The following is an 18,492-nucleotide window of genomic DNA, read 5'->3' as shown; positions in this document are numbered from 1 at the left end:
CAGTGGGCCTCACACAATCCAAAAGTGTCCAGTGTCCACTAGTGTGTGCAGAAATTCAAAATCTCCCTTATCCTGTAGTCACTTTTTTCACACCTGTGCCATCGAGCCTGTGACATAGCGCTCTGATATTCAGTGGGCCTCACACAATCCATAAGTATCCAGTATCCACAAGTGTGTGCAGAAATTCAAAATCTCTGTGATCCTGTAGTCACTTTTTTCACACCTGTGCCATCGAGCCTGTGACATAGCGCTCTGATATTCAGTGGGCCTATGTCACAGGCTCGATGGCACAGGTGTGAAAAAAGTGACTACAGGATCACAGAGATTTTGAATTTCTGCACACACTTGTGGATACTGGATACTTATGGATTGTGTGAGGCCCACTGAATATCAGAGCGCTATGTCACAGGCTCGATGGCACAGGTGTGAAAAAAGTGACTACAGGATAAGGGAGATTTTGAATTTCTGCACACACTAGTGGACACTGGACACTTTTGGATTGTGTGAGGCCCACTGAATATCAGAGCGCTATGTCACAGGCAGAAATTGGCTAGTGTATCACAAACTACAAGGTGTATGTAGAATTGGGCAGAATAGGAATCTCCCTAGAGTGTAGGTCTGTAAGAACGGAACAAGTCCTCCACTTATCCTTCCACAGTGACACACAGATAGCTTCACTGTGGCCGTGATAACAGCCGTTACACGGTACTGAGAGGAGCGTGCACGTACACGGCTGTCCGGTGTACGTAAAATTGTCAAGCTCCGTGTTTTTTAAGTATACGGACTGACACACGCTGTCTCTCTATAGCTTTGAATGTGATCAAACAGCAAATATATTTAACTGTTTGAAAGCTAGACAAAACTAGTAGGTGCAGGTCTGTAAGAACGGAACATGTTCTCGACTTATTCTCACAGAGTGACACACAGATAGCTTCACTGTGGCTGTGATAACAGCCATTACACGGTACTGTGTGAGGAGCGTACACCGCTGTATGGTGTGAAAAAATGCACGCTCAGTACCTCAGCAGGACAAAAAAAAAAATTGGGATTGCTTTTAAAAAAGCAGTTTGCAGAGCAGTGGGTAAACAGCAATGCAGCTGTCAGGAAGCCTTAGAAGGCAGCCTAACAACCAACACCGCTGATCCACCACAATATAGCCTCCCCTTGCACTGGACACACAGTGACTGGTGTGTTGTACAGGCAAAATCGCTAGCAGCAGAAGCAGTTTTTTTTCTTCTTCCCTGCCTAACGCTCTCCCTACAGAATCAGCAGCAGCAACCTCTCCCTATGCTAAGATCGGCAGAAGTAAGATGGCGGTCGGCATGCACGCCCTTTTATAACCCCTGTGACGCCCACCAAAGCAAGCCAATCACTTGCATGCCCTTCTGAAAGATGGTGGTGACCCCTGCCTATGTCATCACATTGCCCACAGTGTCCGTGGATCCTGATTGGCTGAAAAAGAGCGCAAAACAAACTTTTGAATCGCGACTTTGGCGCGCAAGTCGCCGACCTCGTGGCAGACCTCATCCTAGGGTCGGGTTTCGTTTCATGAAACCCGACTTTGCCAAAAGTCGCGACTTTTGAAATTATTCGACCCGTTTCGCTCAACTCTACCCAGGACTTAAAGGGTCTTCAGCGCTTTTTGGGATTCGCAAATTATTATCGGAGATTTATTAGGGGCTTTTCACAGATAGTGAAACCCCTCACCGACCTCACATGTAAAGGGGCCGATACCAAAAATTGATCTCTCCCGGCCAAACAATCCTTTGTGATTCTGAAAAATTGTTTTATGGCTGCTCCGATGCTGGTACAGCCTGATCCATCCCTGCCTTTTGTTGTGGAGGTCGATGCCTCCGAGGTGGGGGTGGTGGCTGTTTTGTCTCAGGGACCAGCTACTCTGACCAATCTCAGACCCTGTGCATTTTTTTCCAAAAAATTCTCTCCGGCGGAGAGAAATTACGATGTGGGAAATAGAGAGATCCTTGCAATAAAGCTGGCGCTTGAAGAATGGAGACATTTTTTGGAGGGGGCAGAACATCCAATTACGGTCATCACTGACCACAATAATCTGGAGTACATTAAAACAGCAAAAAGATTGACTCCCAGACAGGCCCGGTGGTCACTTTTTTTTTCTCGGTTTCAGTTCTCTATTACTTTCCGGCCCGGATCCAAGAACGTGAAGGCGGGTGTTTTATCACGAAGTTTTGAACCATTGTCTACCCCTGAGCCACCGTCATCCATTCTTCAACCCAGGGTGGTTATTGCAGAGCTATCGTCAGAATTGGAGCGAGAGATTGTGGGGGCTCAATGTTTCGCTCCAAGGGCCAAGCCTCCTCATAGATAGTTTGTACCTCAGCATCTACGTTCCGAGTTGTTACGGGAGTTTCAAGACTCTAAGTTGGGTGCTTACCCAGGTTTTACGGCCACATGTGAGGCAGTAAAGAGTGTTTTGGTGGCCTTCTATGTCTGCAGAAATTAAGAATTATGTCACAGCCTGTGGGGTTTGCGTCCGTTCTAAGAACTCTCATTTCCGGCCGGCGAATTGGTAAATTTACCTATTCCGAGAAGACCATGGACGCATCTGTCCGTGGACTTCATCACCAATCTCCCTCCATCCCGGGGTATAAAAAAGAGGGAGACAGAAGCGCACAATAGGGTCTTATCCAGTGATATAAACGTTTCACAGATATGGATCCACTCACCTGGTTCAGTTGTGTGAAACACAACAACCATAAGCACAAATGGGTAGGATCCGATGAACTGCAGCAATTTGCTCCTGAGGAAGTGTACAGTGTGTACACGAAACGCGTAGAGTTTATGGAATAAAAAGGAAGTTATAATCACTGCTTGGTCATTGGATTAACTCCTTGTGAACTTTGGACTCGAACAGCGCGATCCTGAAAGCCGGATTTCTCTCCTTCCTATATATCCATCCCGGGGTAACACGGTGGTCTGGGTAGTCGTGGATAGATTCTCAAAGATGGCACATTTCTTACCCATGGCCAAACTACCCTCAGCCGAGGTTCTCTCAAAGCATTTCCTTTCCCAAATCATTCATCTCCACGGGGTACCTACTAATATTGTATCCAATAGGGGGACACAAATTATAGCAAAATTTTGGCAAGCCTTTTGTAGGAAGTTGGGGATTTCTCTGTCTTTCTCCTCAGCATACCACCCGGACAGCAATGGACAAACGGAGCGCACCAATCAGTCATTGGAACAAATCCTCCGGTGTTTGACCTCAACATTGCAAGATGACTGGTGCGACGCATTGCCCTTGGCGGAGTTCGCTTTTAATAACCGGATTATTCAATCCACTGGTAGGTCACCTTTTTTCATTAATCTGGGATTAAACCCGCATTTTGGTGAGTTTTCACGTTTGGATTCAAACTGTCCGGGGGCCGAAGATTCGGTCAGCCAGATTGGTGATCTGTGGGCTAAGGTTTGAGCAAGTATTGGGAAGGCGCAGGAAAAGTACAAACACTTTGCGGATAATAAGAAGGATCCGGGAAGACCCTACGTTGTGGGGACAAGGTATGGCTCTTGACACGAAACATAACTTTAAAACTGCCGTCCACGAAGTTGGGCCCCAAATTTATTGGTCCCTATGTGATAACGGAAGTGATTAACCCCGTGGCTTATCGCTTGCTCCTTCCGTCTTCTTTGAAATTGCATAACGTTTTTCATAGATCCTTACTCAAACCGGTAGGTTCGGTGAGGGAGGAACCCACACCTTTACCATCCCCGCTATCGGTGGACGGCCATTTGGAATTCGAGGTACAAAACATTGTGCAGTCTCGTTGGGTTCGCGGTTCTCTGCAGTATCTCGTCCATTGGAAGGGGTATGGTCCAGAGGATCGATCATGGGTACCGGCCAGGTCGGTGCACGCAGATCGTCTGGTCAGGGCATATCATGCGCGATATCTGGGGAGGCCTGGGGGTCCGGAGGCCCCCCGTTGAGGGAGGGGTACTGTCATGGTTTATTCAGGATTCTGGGCAAATGGTGCAGGGGTTAATAGGGAGAGCCTCTCTTTGACGCCAGGGAGGGTTTTTATAGCTTCAGGTTAGCACCTCTCCCTGTCGTTTATACTCCTAACTTGAGTGTGCACGACCCTGCATCGCTAGTGCCTCTCGCCTGTTCTCGTACGTTGCTTGGTGTATGATCCGTTTTGGACTTGGTTGAAGTCTCTTGGCTTCTGATTTGGTACCGCTCTGCTTGACCCGTGTATGACCCTCTGCTTCTCCTGACTATTCTCTATCATTCTGATTCTGTACTGCGTTGCCCGACCCGTGTCTGACCCTTTGCTTCCCCCGACCATCCTCTGCCATTCTGAGTCTGTACCGCGCTGCTAGGTCTGTGTATTACCTTCTGCTTCGTCTGATTATCGCTACTGTTCAGCCCCTGTGCAGCTTAGTCCCCTGCCTGCCACCGCTGCGTCCCGGGGGTAAGCCCCACCCCTCCTCTGATGCGCGGTCACATGGTGGAAGGTCCTGTGGGCACTGAGCGCCTCTCCACCGCTCCTTCCCTCCTGCAGGTCCTTGGACCGGTTTCCTGATATTAGATACTGCGCCCCTACCCGGCCACCTAGAGTGACCATCCTCTGGAGTCTCAGTATCTTCAGGGCCCTCTGACGCTTGCCTGTCACCCCAATCCTGACAGTTACAACAGGTAAGCGTGACAGCGGCCAAGTACAGAGATATCCTGGATGAAAACCTCTTCCAGAGTGCTCTGGACCTCAGACTTGGCCGAAGTTTCATCTTCCAACAAGACAATGTGGATCGCCCACCAGGGCAGTGAGGATACTCGGTACCAGGCCGCTTCTTAAAAGGGGAAGTAGACAGCGGCAGTGACCCGGTCCGTGGCCCTGGGCATTCAATAAAAAGGGGGCTGATGAGGAAGGGGAAAACAAGGTTTGTAATAAAGTGTTCGTGACGCCACCCGTGGTATTCGGTCAAGGGACCGACGCTGCAATGCAGATCCTCTGGGATAGTGATGGGGCAGCAAAGATGGTTAAGCTCTCCACGAGTAGAGCTGTATCCCAGGACAGTTGGGGTATTAAAGGTGATGTTGTTAGTGAGTGTGGTGTAGAGCAGGTGACGCAGGAAAGATTCAGAAGACACAGCAGGATGCAGGTTCCTTTACCTTTTACTGAACAGTGCAGGTACAGTCCGGAGCTCATGTTACAGATGGTTCTTGGAGCCAGTCAGCTTGAAAGCAAGTTGGGAATCTCCTTAGTCAAGTGTGTTGTGAGGCCTCCTTTCTAGCGCTATTCTCTGAGGTACTTGCTGCTGTAAACTCTGTTCAAGTCCCTCTCTCTGTCTGATGCTTAGGTAGAACTCCACTCGCATGACAGGCAGCTGTAGCCTGCTTTGGGGATTGCTCCTGTGTCGTGTCTCTGGCTCACACATGCTGCTGTGTCATTGAGTATCAGTTGGGGACAGAGGATCTACGGTCTTCTGCCCTCTGGATTCTGCTGCCGGGACTTTAGTAGCCACACAGCCTCAGGTTCCGGTGCCCGGTCACTGGCGCTCAAGCCTGGGGTAAGCTCCCCAGCTTCTCTCCACACGTACTCACTCAGCCTTGTTCAGGCTCTAACTCTTACTTGTAGCAGAGTGTATCTTTTGAGAATCCACCGGTACACATAAGAGAACTTCACTGAGCAAGTTATCTTGAGTAAACAGCATTTACTTCTTATGGGTAAACATGAGATAAGAGAATTCAGAAGCACACAGCCTGTGCTGCTGGTATAACACAGTCAAAAGCAAAAGTAAAACTAACAACAACAAGAAAGCTTCCTTCCCCACAATACAGCAAACGTATAACTCCACACTATCGCCATCTGCTGTCAGGCTAGTGTACAGTCCTCCTTTACATAAACAATAAGTCCATTTCTGTTGCATATTCCAACACCCTTTCTTAACAGTAAGGACGTATTCAGTCAAACCCAACCTTTTTATTAGTCTCTGGTGTTTATCAGCATTCAATGCCTTTGTGAAGACGTCTGTTGTCATTTCTTCAGTAGGATAATCCTTCAAGAAATGATACTTCACATTTCCCAAGTCTTTGATTTCGAAATGTCGCTTCAGGATTTTCAGAATGTTTTCTTTATCCCTTTCTTGTTCAGAACAAATCTAAATGTCGTCTACATATGAGTACATAAATCCATCTATTCATCAGCCTTTTTGTGTACAAGCATGGATCAGCTTTGCTTCTTTGAAAATTTTAATTTGTAAGCACTTCCGTGATTTTGTCATTCCACGCTTTCGCTGCTTGCTTTAAACCATATATGCTTTTCTGTAATTTGCAAACTTTGTTTGGGTTTCTTTCATCTTTGAATCCTGGAGGTTGTTCCATGTAAATGTCTTCTGTTAAATCTCCATTCAAAAATGCTGTCTTTACATCCAGATGTATCAGTTCCATCTGTTTCATTGCTGAAACTGTAATTAAAGTTCTTATTGTAGTATGTTTGACAACTGGAACAAATGTCTCATCATAGTCTTCTCCATATTTTTGAGAATACCCTTTAGCTACGAGTCTAGCTCGGTATGTTTCAGGTGTGCCAGCTGTTTGGTATTTTACTTTAAAAATCCATTTACATCCTATGGCTTTTCTTCCTTCTGGTAAATCTGTCCATGTATTTAAGTCATGCATGGATTTCATTTCTGTTTCTGTTGCTTCTATCCATTTATTAGCTTCTTTTTTAGGGAGTTTAGATATGTCTTCCCAAGAAGTAGGTTCATAAATTTTACTTGTGCTTGTCTTGTATGAGAGACGTTTTGGTGGTTTACCTTTGTTTTCTTTCATTGAACGTCTTGGTTGTGTCTGTTTGCAGTTGTATTTCTTCATTTTCAGTATTCTGTTCATCAATTTCAACTACTTTCTTATCAGATACCTCTTCAGCTATGTCACTGCTGTTTTTCTCATTTTTTGAGTCAATTGAAATCATAGTGTCTTCATTTAGATCCTCAATGAATGTCACACTGTTACTCACCGTGACTGTCTGTTTTGGGATCTAGGATTCTGTATCCCTTGCAATTTTCACTATATCCAACAAATATTCCCTCCATGGATCTGTTTTGAAGTTTGGAATGTTTTTCTGCTGGAATGAATATAAAAACTTTAGATCCAAAAACTTTTAAATGATTGACACTTGGTTTCATACCTTGCCATAGTTCATATGGAGTTTTCTTCAGTTTTCTGGAAAAAAGTCTGTTCTGTAGATATATGTATATACCAATGGCGCTAAAGCGTACACCCACAGAACACAAAGCAGCAAGTAATAAGACAACACACCACTCAAGTTGTCTCCATAAAATAATAATAATAAATAAACCTGATAGAAACTTGCGCTAATTAGATGTGTCTTGGTTAAATAAAGATATCTTATGAAGAAATCTATTACCTTTACTGAAGCTAAAAACTGGCAAGGCAGGGAAAAAGGTCTTCAGAATGCAGGGTGGATTTCCAGGTCCTTTCCCAATGATAATCCCCGACACAGGTATATAAAAAGTAACTGGAGCTAAAGGGTGCTACCTCCTAGCATGCCGCCGTCCCGGCCGGTGACTGGCGCGCAGCTGGAGGTGTATATCGGCAGGCTGTAAGAGTACCAGCCGCCGCTTGCAAAAGCAGGCCTGCAAGGTCCGGAAACGCTGAAGGACCTTGCGTGACGTCACAGTCACGTGATAGATCACGTGACAGGCAAGAAAGCCCTATGGGGCGCTGATGGGGCCAAAAAGCAATGGCAAATCCATCAGCGCCCCATAGGGCTTTCTTGCCTGTCACGTGATCTATCACGTGACTGTGACGTCACGCAAGGTCCTTCAGCGTTTCCGGACCTTGCAGGCCTGCTTTTGCAAGCGGCGGCTGGTACTCTTACAGCCTGCCGATATACACCTCCAGCTGCGCGCCAGTCACCGGCCGGGACGGCGGCATGCTAGGAGGTAGCACCCTTTAGCTCCAGTTACTTTTTATATACCTGTGTCGGGGATTATCATTGGGAAAGGACCTGGAAATCCACCCTGCATTCTGAAGACCTTTTTCCCTGCCTTGCCAGTTTTTAGCTTCAGTAAAGGTAATAGATTTCTTCATAAGATATCTTTATTTAACCAAGACACATCTAATTAGCGCAAGTTTCTATCAGGTGTATTTATTATTATTATTATGTTCTGTAGATATGTAGCTGTCATTGCTGCCTCACCCCAATATTTCTCTGGTAGTTTGGAATCTGTCAGCATACATCTCATCATTTCTGTCAGAGTTCTGTTTTTCCTTTCTGCTACTCCATTTTGTTCAGGTGTGTACGGAACAGTTTTCTGGTGTTCTATTCCATTTTGTCTTAAGTAGTTTTCTATTTTGTGTCCTGTAAATTCACCTCCATTATCACTACTGACGACAATTGGCTTCCTTTGAAATTTGTTACTCGACCTTGTTACGTAGTCTACAAGTTTATCAAAAGCTTCACTTTTGTTCGTAATTAAGTATGTGACTGTGTATCTTGAGTAGCCATCTATGAAAGTCACCATGTATCTATTTCCTCCTGATGTAGTAACTTTCATGGGTCCACTTACATCAGTATGCACCAAATCAAGTTGTCTTTTGCTTTTCATCTCACTTTCTTTTGGAATAGATATTCTTGTGGCTTTAGATTTTATACAACATTCACATCTTACGGTAATTGAGCAATCTGATATCTTTAGATCTTTTGTCAATTCTTTTCTTTGTAGTTCCCTGTCACGGGGTCCTTCTCTGGTATCACACAATCAACAGAGCGAGCAAAGAGTGAACAATTCCAAGACATTTATTTAGGCAAAAATATGAAAGGTCCATATTCAGTCCACCCCACAAATGATAAGATAGTCCAGAATAAGAATGCAGTTCAGTAACAGTATAACATGCCCAGGGAGATGAGAGTCCAAAATCCAGCTGACAGTGATAACATGTTCCATATATTCTTCTTTCTCTCAGAAGTCCTGTCTTCACACCATGCTCTGCACACAGCAACTGACTTGCCCAGCCCCTATCCTCCCCAGCCCCCCTCATTATGTCCAGGGAGTCAAAACAGGTTGGGGGCCGGTTTTCAGGCCTCCCAGACTTGACAAAAGGTGCCTGGGGGATTATGACACTACAGGGGTTCATCAAGAGTCATAGATAAAAGTCAGGCTGCAGACATACAAGACATCAAGATTAACACTATGCAAATCAGTGAAATAGCAATATATACAAAATAATATCCATATAACATATCACACCATCACATTCCCTTATACTGTCAGGGTGTCTGTGTCCTAGACGTCTATGCCACATGTGAATACAGTTCTTGTGATCATGTGTACATTCCTTCATCTGTTCCTTTGGTGTGTCGGGATGATATAATTGTTCATCTGCCTTGACATTGGTTATCTCCTTGTTTCCTGCTAGAATTACACACTCATTGTCTTTGAATTTTACAGTGAGTCCATTGGCTGTTAAACGCTTCACAGATAACAATCCGCCTTCCAATTTTGGAACATACAACACATTCTGTACGAGTATCTTTGAATTTTGTGCGAACTTGTTTGAACAGTTTAGCTTACCTTGTCCTATACCTTCTGCGGTTATTTTGCTGCCATCTGCAAGATAAATGGCTTCTTTCTTATCTAAATCAAGATCAGTGAAGAAATTCTTGTCACTTGTCATATGACTTGTTGCTCCTGAATCAATAAACCAACCAACCAAGTGATGATTTCTTGTCTGTTACTTTAAATGTGCCATTCCAATTATTCTCACATGAATCGGAAATTGTGTTTTTCACTTTCTGTGTATGCTCTTTATGTTGTAATTTTTGTTCTGCTTTCCATATGGTACAGTCTTTCTTTAAAAGACCTTTTTTCTTACACCTGAAGCATTCTTTTGTCTATTATAGGGTTTTTTAAATTCTGTAGCTTTAAGAGCGTTTCCACTGTCCTTTTCAGTAGAAGAATCATTTGACTGTTCTTTTCTTCTCTGATATTTATCTATTAGTCTGGTTTTCACAAAATCTAATGTGATGTCTTTTTCTGGTCTTGTCTCTAGGGCATTTATCAAGGCTGTATACGAATCTGGTAAACTGCACAATAGTATTGCTGCTACATGACTTTCTTTAATGTCTTCACCAATAGACCTTAGCTGTGATATTACTTCCATCATTGAGAATGTGCTTCTGCATGTCGTCATTTGCACTCAATCTCATACTGTAAAGCTTTCTTAATAGAAATAACTTGTGATTTCAACTGGGTCTTTCATATAGCTTTTTCAATGTCTCCCACATTCCTTTTGCTGTATCCTCTTTCCTTATGTGTATTAATTGAGCATCATCCACTAATAAGCTGATGGTGGCTGTAGTTTCTCTATTCTTTCTATCCCATGTCTGATTATTTTCATCAGGTCTATCTGTACTAATTACTTCCCATAAATCATCTTTAGATAACATCTCTGCTTTGAATTTCCATAATTGATAATTTTCACTGTTCAGCTTAGCTACTGTGAGTTTCAGCTCAGTGCTGCACATCATTTTTATATAATCTTACTTGTTTTATGAAGATATTCTTCTTTCGAGTTCCTGTGTATCCTGTGTGTGGTGATTCTCTGTAATTATCTCGTGTGTCTGGCCCTCCAGTTCCTGGGTCATAAATTCCTTCGTCCCTCTGTATGTTTTTTTTCAGCCTCCGTTCACTGGGTTTTATCTCATTCTGTTAACAGAGCTTATCTGCTTCTCCATGTCTGAGGTTATTGCTGGTAATTATCTTCTCGGACTATCTCCTGGGTGTCTCTGTCCTGGGTGCCTGGGACTATCTCCTGTTCTGGGCCCATAAACTGTAGCAGAGTGTATCTTTTGAGAATCCACCGATACACATAAGAGAACTTCACTGAGCAAGTTATCTTGAGTAAACAGCATTTACTTCTTATGGGTAAACATGAGATAAGAGAATTCAGAAGCACACAGCCCGTGCTGCTGGTATAACAGACAAAAGTGAAAGTAAAACTAACAACAAGAAAGCTTCCCTCCCCACAATACAGCAAACATATAACTTCACACTATCGCCATCTGCTGTCAGGCTAGTGTAACGTCCTCCTTTACATAAACAAGTCCATTTCTGTTGCATATGCCAACACCACTAACTTCCTCCTCCTGACCAGAGAGTGCAGCTCCCCTGAAGTTGGGTTTAGAGCTCCCCCTACTGGCCTGGGGCAGGAACTGTGTTGTATGCTGGAACTACCTGGTAAGGGGATTCCTTCTTTGCTTCCAGGTATGACATCATTCCCCCTGGAGGGAGGCAAGGCCATTGTGGCAACCAAACTCCTGGGGTGCCACAAATGACCCTAAGGGTACCGTTACACCTAGCGATGCACCAGCGATCCCGACCAGCGATATGACGCGGTCAGGATCGCTGGTGCATCGCTAGGTGGTCGCTAGTGAGCTGCCACACAGGCAGATCTCACTACCGACATCGCTGGGGACGGGGATCGCTACTTACCTGTCAAACGTGGCGATCCTGACGTCCTCCCGCCCGGCTCCACGCGTCGCTCGTCTTCACAGCAGGAAGCGCCGCAGGAAGTGGCCGACGAGGAATGATCCAGGAGCTTCTCGCGCGATCAGCGATAACCAGCGGGGGAGCCGGTCGGAGGTATCACATGCAGCGATATCGCTAGCAATATCGCTGCAACGTCACAAAATCGGTGACTTTACAGCGATATTGCTAGCGATATCGCAGTGTGTAACGGGGGCTTAAGCACACAGCTAAAATAACAAATGAGTGGCTTCAGAACAACTCTGTGACCATTCTTGACTGGCCCAGCCAAAACCCAATTGAGCATCTCTGGAGAAACCTGATAATGGCTGTCCTCCAAAGTTCACCATCCAACCTGATAGAACTGGAGAGGATCTGCAAGGAAGAATGGCAGAGGATCCCCAAATCCAGGGGTGAAAAACTTGTTGCATAATTCCCAAGACGACTCATGGCTGTACTAGCTCAAAAGGCTGCTTCTACTCAATACTGAGCAAAGGTTCTGAACACTTACAACCATGTGATATTTCAGTTTTTCTTTTTTAATAAATATGCAAAAATTCTACATTTGTTTTTTTTCAGTCAAGATGGGGTGCAGAGTGTACATTAATGAGAAAAAAAATGAACTTTTTTGAATTTACCAAATGACTGCAATGAAACAGTGAAAAATTTAAAGGGGTTCTGAATACTTTCCATACCCACTGTATGCGTACTGCAAATGTCAATCATGACCTTCGACTGGCTAATTTTTTGGTTTTTGAACTAATGATGTTCAGCTTAGAATAACAGAGGGCCAACATGACATCGATCGAGTATTTACGAGTTCTGCTTTAGCCCTGTCCTCTATTCTTTGGGTGTTTTAATCCAGCATCTTGTGTTTGCTACACTGGTTTTGGGTTCAATATGCAGCCTGCAACTTTTGCCCAAAGCACATATGTGCTTTAAATGTTTCTAATATGTCATTACAGGTGGTAAGTCTCTAGGGCCTGATTTCATATCCTCTAATCTGGGTCTATTAATTGAGTTTCATTTAGCATAGTGCTTATGAGCCAACTGAGCCCTTCATTTTTTAATGTAATTTGTCATCTGTTTTTTTTTCTTTGCGTGATCTTGTTTTTACCTCATTTTCTGGATTTTCTTAGCCTCTTTAGATTTGTGTGGATATTTCAGGGATCATGTGAGCAACGCTTCAATCAGAGACCGACTTCAGCCAAAAGTGATGCCTGAGCCAACCTCTGAAGACAAAGTCCGCATTGCCTGAGGAATGTCTACCAAATGTCAATCCCCCGTCTTGGAGCAGTCAACAGTGTAAAGATGCCGCAGAACTTAGGGTCCCAATACCATAACTAAAAACAATATTTTTCAGTAGTGCCGTTTGCCTTGGATGACAGCAACTACCGATTTGGAATAGTAGATATTGTGCCCCATGGAAGAACTGCATGGTGGCTCAGTGGTTAGTACTGCAGCCTTGCAGTGCTGGGGTCCTAGATTCAAATCTCACCAAGGACAACATCTGCAAGGAGTTTGTATGTTCTCCTTATGTTTGCATGGGTTTCCTCCCACATTCCAAAGACATACTGATAGGGAATTTAGATTGTGAGCCCCATCGGGGACAGAGCCAATAATGTATGCAAAGCGCTGTGGAATTAATGGCGCTATATAAATGAGTAAAAAACAAAAAATAACTGGAGATTCTCAAATATTCAATTCTTCCGTAATGGGTCAGCGACTTCTGAGCAATGAAATGGGTGTTCCACTCCACAGATTCTACCTGGCTCAAGTGCTGAAACTGTCCAGTTCATCCTAATTGGGGATGAGGCCTTTCAGCTGAGCCGCCATGTGATGAGGCCTTATCCCCGCCAAGATCTCGACCGGCGACGGTGCATATTTAATTACAGGCTAACTAGGGCACGGCATCTGGTCGAATGCGCCTTTGGCATTTTGTGCGCTAAATGGAGGGTCTTGAGTGCCCACCAATTAAGAGAACAAAATGTTAATGGTGTCATTAAGGCCCGTGTTATACTACATAATTTCACCCGCATCCACAGGTTTATTTAGCACAGGTTTAAAAAAAAAAAAAAAAAAAAAAAAAAAAAATTAGGCAAAGCCCATGTGTTAGACATGTTGGCATTGAATGTGGCATTAGATACGGTGGGCAAAATCAATGCCTATAAATGAACTGGAAGTAGATCTACTGAAATTCAATATAACATATGCAGAACAGATAATAAGGGTAGGAAACAATACATTTTTGAGAGAAAACCCCCAAAACGTACCAATTCCAATTTTGACATCCATTGGGCTGGCGTCGTACTGTGGGTAGATCTGACGGCATATATAGATCTGACGCAGTCTGCTTCACTTTGTCGGCATACTCAGAATGCCTAGTGACACATAGCTCAGGACGCTCCTGTACAAGGACCAGGAGCATCTCACCATTGATGTGCCAAGACATATTTTCTGCTATTCTCTGTGGAGGTGTGTATATTTTGGCTTGAAAAAAAAAAAACTTTGGGAAGGGTGCCAACTAGTGTTGAGCTTTCCAATACCGCAAGTATCGGGTATCGGACGATATTTGCCGTATCGGAATTCCGATACCGAGTACCGATACTTTTTTCGTATCGGATACCGGAATCGGAAGTCCAAAATGCAATGAGCCACTTTTGTGGCTCAGATTGGCTGCCGAAATGACGTCATCATGATGCGCTGTCTGTGCGCATCATGATGCGCCGTCAGTTCGGGCCTTCGGGGGGGCTGTGCCGACTGTCCGGGGGTCTGTGCCGGCCTGCCGGTGGTCTGTGCAGGCTCCGGTGGTCTGTGCCTGCCTGCCGGTGGTCGGTGCAGGCTCCGGGGGTCTGTGCCGGCCTGCCGGTGGTCTGTGCAGGCGCCGGGGGGCTGTGCCGGCCTGCCGGTGGTCTGTGCAGGCTCCGGGGGGCTGTGCCGGCATCGTCCGATGGGACTACAAGTCCCATCGGGCGATGCCTGCTACCATGACAGTGATTGACACATTAGCCAATGATGGGACAGTAGTAGTCCCATCATCCGGCTAATGTGTTGAATGTAAAAAAAAAAAAAAAAAAAAAAAATTTACATGCTACATACATACAACATGCATACTACATGCAACATGCATACTACATACATGCTACATACATGCTACATATATACTACATGCATGCAACATGCATACTACATATATACTATATATACACTACATGTAACATACATACTACATATATACTACATGCTACATACATGCTACATACTACATACATACTACATGCATGCAACATACATACAACATATATACTACATGCATACTACATATATACTATATATACTACATGTAACATACATACTACATATATACTACATGCTACATACATGCAACATACATACTACATACATGCTACATACATACTACATATATACTACATACATGCTACATACATACTACATATATACTACATGCATGCAACATACATACAACATATATACTACATGCATGCAACATGCATACTACATATATACTATATATACTACATGTAACATACATACTACATATATACTACATGCTACATACACACTACATGCTACATACATGCAACATACATACTACATACATGCTACATACATACACACTACATGCTACATACATGCAACATACATACATGCTACATACATGCAACATACATACATGCTACATACATACTACATATATACCACATGCATGCAACATGCATACTACATATATACTGCATATATACTACATGCATGCAACATACATATATACTACATACAATACATACATATAGACATACAGTACATATAACAGAGTACATACTCACCGTCACTTGTCACTTTGTTCCCCGAAGCCATTGTCCCCTTGAGGAATAAATATCAAAATAAAAAAACACCAATATACTTACCCCAATCCGCAGAAGTCCACGAGGGTCCCACGTCCATCTTGCCTGGAGAACAGCAGCATCAGCTGATGCTACCGTTCTCTACCAGCTCCAGGAACACAATGACGGAAGGTAGGTATCCTTCCGCACTGTATTCCTCCACCACTTTAAAAAAAAAAGTCCCTAGTTTCACTTTATGCCATTGCTGCGTGGGAATTTCCCACGCAGCAATGGCATAAAGTGAGACTAGGGACTTTTTTTTTTTTCTTAAAGTGGTGGAGGAATACAGTGCGGAAGGATACCTACCTTCCGTCATTGTATTCCTGGAGCTGGTAGAGAACGGTAGCATCAGCTGATGCTGCTGTTCTCCACGCAAGATGGACGTGGGACCCTCGTGGACTTCTGCGGATCGGGGTAAGTATATTGGTGTTTTTTTATTTTGATATTTATTCCTCAAGGGGACAATGGCTTCGGGGATAATAATAAATTTTATTTTTATAGCGCCGACATATTCCGCAGCACTTTACATTTCAGAGGGGATTTGTACAGACAATAGACATTACAGCATAACAATAATCACATACAGTAGATTATAGCAAATACCAAGAGGAAAGAGGGCCCTGCTCGCAAGCTTACAGTCTATGAGGAAAGAGGTAGACACGAAAGGTGGGTGGTAACAGTTGCCCTGATTGTATGGACCAGCCATAATGTTAGGTGTGTGACAGTACGGACACAGAGGGCTAATGGATGCATAAAGCATGTGGGAGAATGATGCGGGGAACCTGGTTATGGTAAAACTTTTGGCTCTGCCACACAGGGATAGATTAGGTTAATGTGTTGAGGCGATAGGCCAGTCTGAATAAATGCGTTTTCAGGACACGCTTAAAATTGTGGGGATTGGGGACTAATCGTATTGACCTGGGAAGTGCATTCCAAAGAATTGGCGCGGCACGTGTAAAGTCTTGGAGACGGGAGTGGGAGGTTCTGACTATTGAGGATACTAACCTCAGGTCATCAGAACGGAGGGCGCGGGTAGGGTGGTATACTGAAACAAGGGAGGAGATGTAGGGTGGTGCTGAGCCATGGAGGGCTTTGTGAGTGAGGGTAATAAGTTTATACTGAATTCTGGAGTGGATGGGTAGCCAGTGTAATGACTGGCACAAGGTAGAGGCATCGGTGTAACGATTGGTGAGGAATATGATCCTGGCTGCAGCATTCAAGACAGATTGGAGAGGGGAGAGTTTGGTAAGAGGGAGACCGATTAGAAGAGAGTTACAATAGTCGAGACGAGAATGAATAAGAGAAACAGTAAGAGTTTTTGCAGAGTCAAAGGTAAGAAAAGGTCGAATTCTAGAAATGTTTTTGAGGTGCAGATGACAAGAGCGAGCCAGTGATCGAATGTGGGGGGCAAAGGAAAGCTCGGAATCAAGTATGACCCCAAGACAGCGGGCCTGTTGCTGGGGAGTAATAGTGGAGCCACCCACAGAAATAGCAATGTCGGGTATAGGTACATTAGTAGAGGGAGGAAACACCAGGAGTTCAGTCTTTGACAGGTTCAGTTTCAGATATAGTGAGGACATGATATTAGACACAGCGTTTAGACAATCGCCGGTGTTTTCTAGAAAGGCTGGCGTGATGTCAGGAGAAGAAGCGTATAATTGGGTGTCATCAGCATAGAGATGGTACTGGAAACCAAATCTACTGATTGTTTGACCAATAGGGGCAGTGTACAAGGAGAAGAGGAGGGGGCCTAGAACCGATCCTTGGGGGACCCCAACAGTAAGGGGAAGATGAGAGGAGGAGGAACTGGCAAAAGATACAGTAAAGGAGCGGTCGGAGAGATAGGAGGAGAACCAGGAGAGAACGGTATCCTTGAGGCCAATGGAACGGAGCATGGTGAGGAGGAGCTGATGATCCACAGTGTCGAATGCTGCAGAGAGATCCAAGAGAATTAGCATGGAGTAGTGACCATTTGATTTAGCTGTTAGCAGATCATTAGAGACTTTAGTGAGGGCAGTTTCAGTGGAGTGTAAAGAGCGGAAACCGGATTGGAGAGGGTCGAGAAGAGAGTTTTCTGAGAGATAGCGGATAAGACGGGAGTGGACCAGGCGTTCCAGGAGTTTAGAGATGAAGGGAAGATTAGAGACAGGTCTATAGTTAGCGGCACAGTTTTGGTCGAGGGATGGTTTTTTAAGTAGTGGATGTATGATGGCATGCTTAAATGAGGAGGGAAAAATACCAGAAGAGAGAGAGAGGTTAAATATTTTAGTTAGGTGAGGGGTGACAGCAGGGGAAAGGGACTGGAGGAGCTGTGACGGAAATGGGTCACTGGTGCAAGTAGTTGGGCGAGAAGATGCAAGGAGCCTGCTTACTTCTTCTTCTGTGACTGGTTCAAAATCAGAGAGTGAGTTAGATGCAGTGGGGGAGGGAGGACAGTGCATGGTATGAGGTGATTGGGAGATAATTTCCTGTCGGATCTGGTCAATTTTTTCTTTGAAGTAATTGGCCATATCGTCAGCTCGGAGCTCCGTGGTTGGGGCCTGTACTCTTGGATTGAGTAGAGAATGAAAAGTGTCAAAGAGACGTTTCGGGTTATTGGACAGTGAGGTGATGAGGGTGTTGAAATAGGTTTGTTTGGAGAGGTGAAGGGCAGTGTTGTATGTTCTAAGCATAAACTTAAAATGGATGAAATCTTCGGGTAGATTGGATTTTCTCCACAGACGTTCGGCGCACCTGGAGCACCGCTGCAGGAAACGTGTTTGCACCGTGTGCCAGGGTTGTCGCCGTCTGGGATCAAAGTGACAAGTGACGGTATGTACTCTGTTATATGTACTGTATGTCTATATGTATGTATTGTATGTAGTATATATGTATGTTGCATGCATGTAGTATATATGTAGTATGCATGTTGCATGCATGTGGTATATATGTAGTATGTATGTAGCATGTATGTTGCATGTATGTAGCATGTAGTGTGTATGTATGTAGCATGTATGTAGTATGTATGTTGCATGTATGTAGCATGTAGTGTGTATGTTGCATGTATGTAGCATGTATGTTACAT

The sequence above is a fragment of the Dendrobates tinctorius genome, unplaced genomic scaffold (assembly GCF_039654945.1).
Source record: "Dendrobates tinctorius isolate UK_male_01 unplaced genomic scaffold, ASM3965494v1 ptg000016l, whole genome shotgun sequence".
Taxonomy (NCBI): Eukaryota; Metazoa; Chordata; class Amphibia; order Anura; family Dendrobatidae; genus Dendrobates; species Dendrobates tinctorius.
This window is presented reverse-complemented; position numbering follows the sequence as displayed.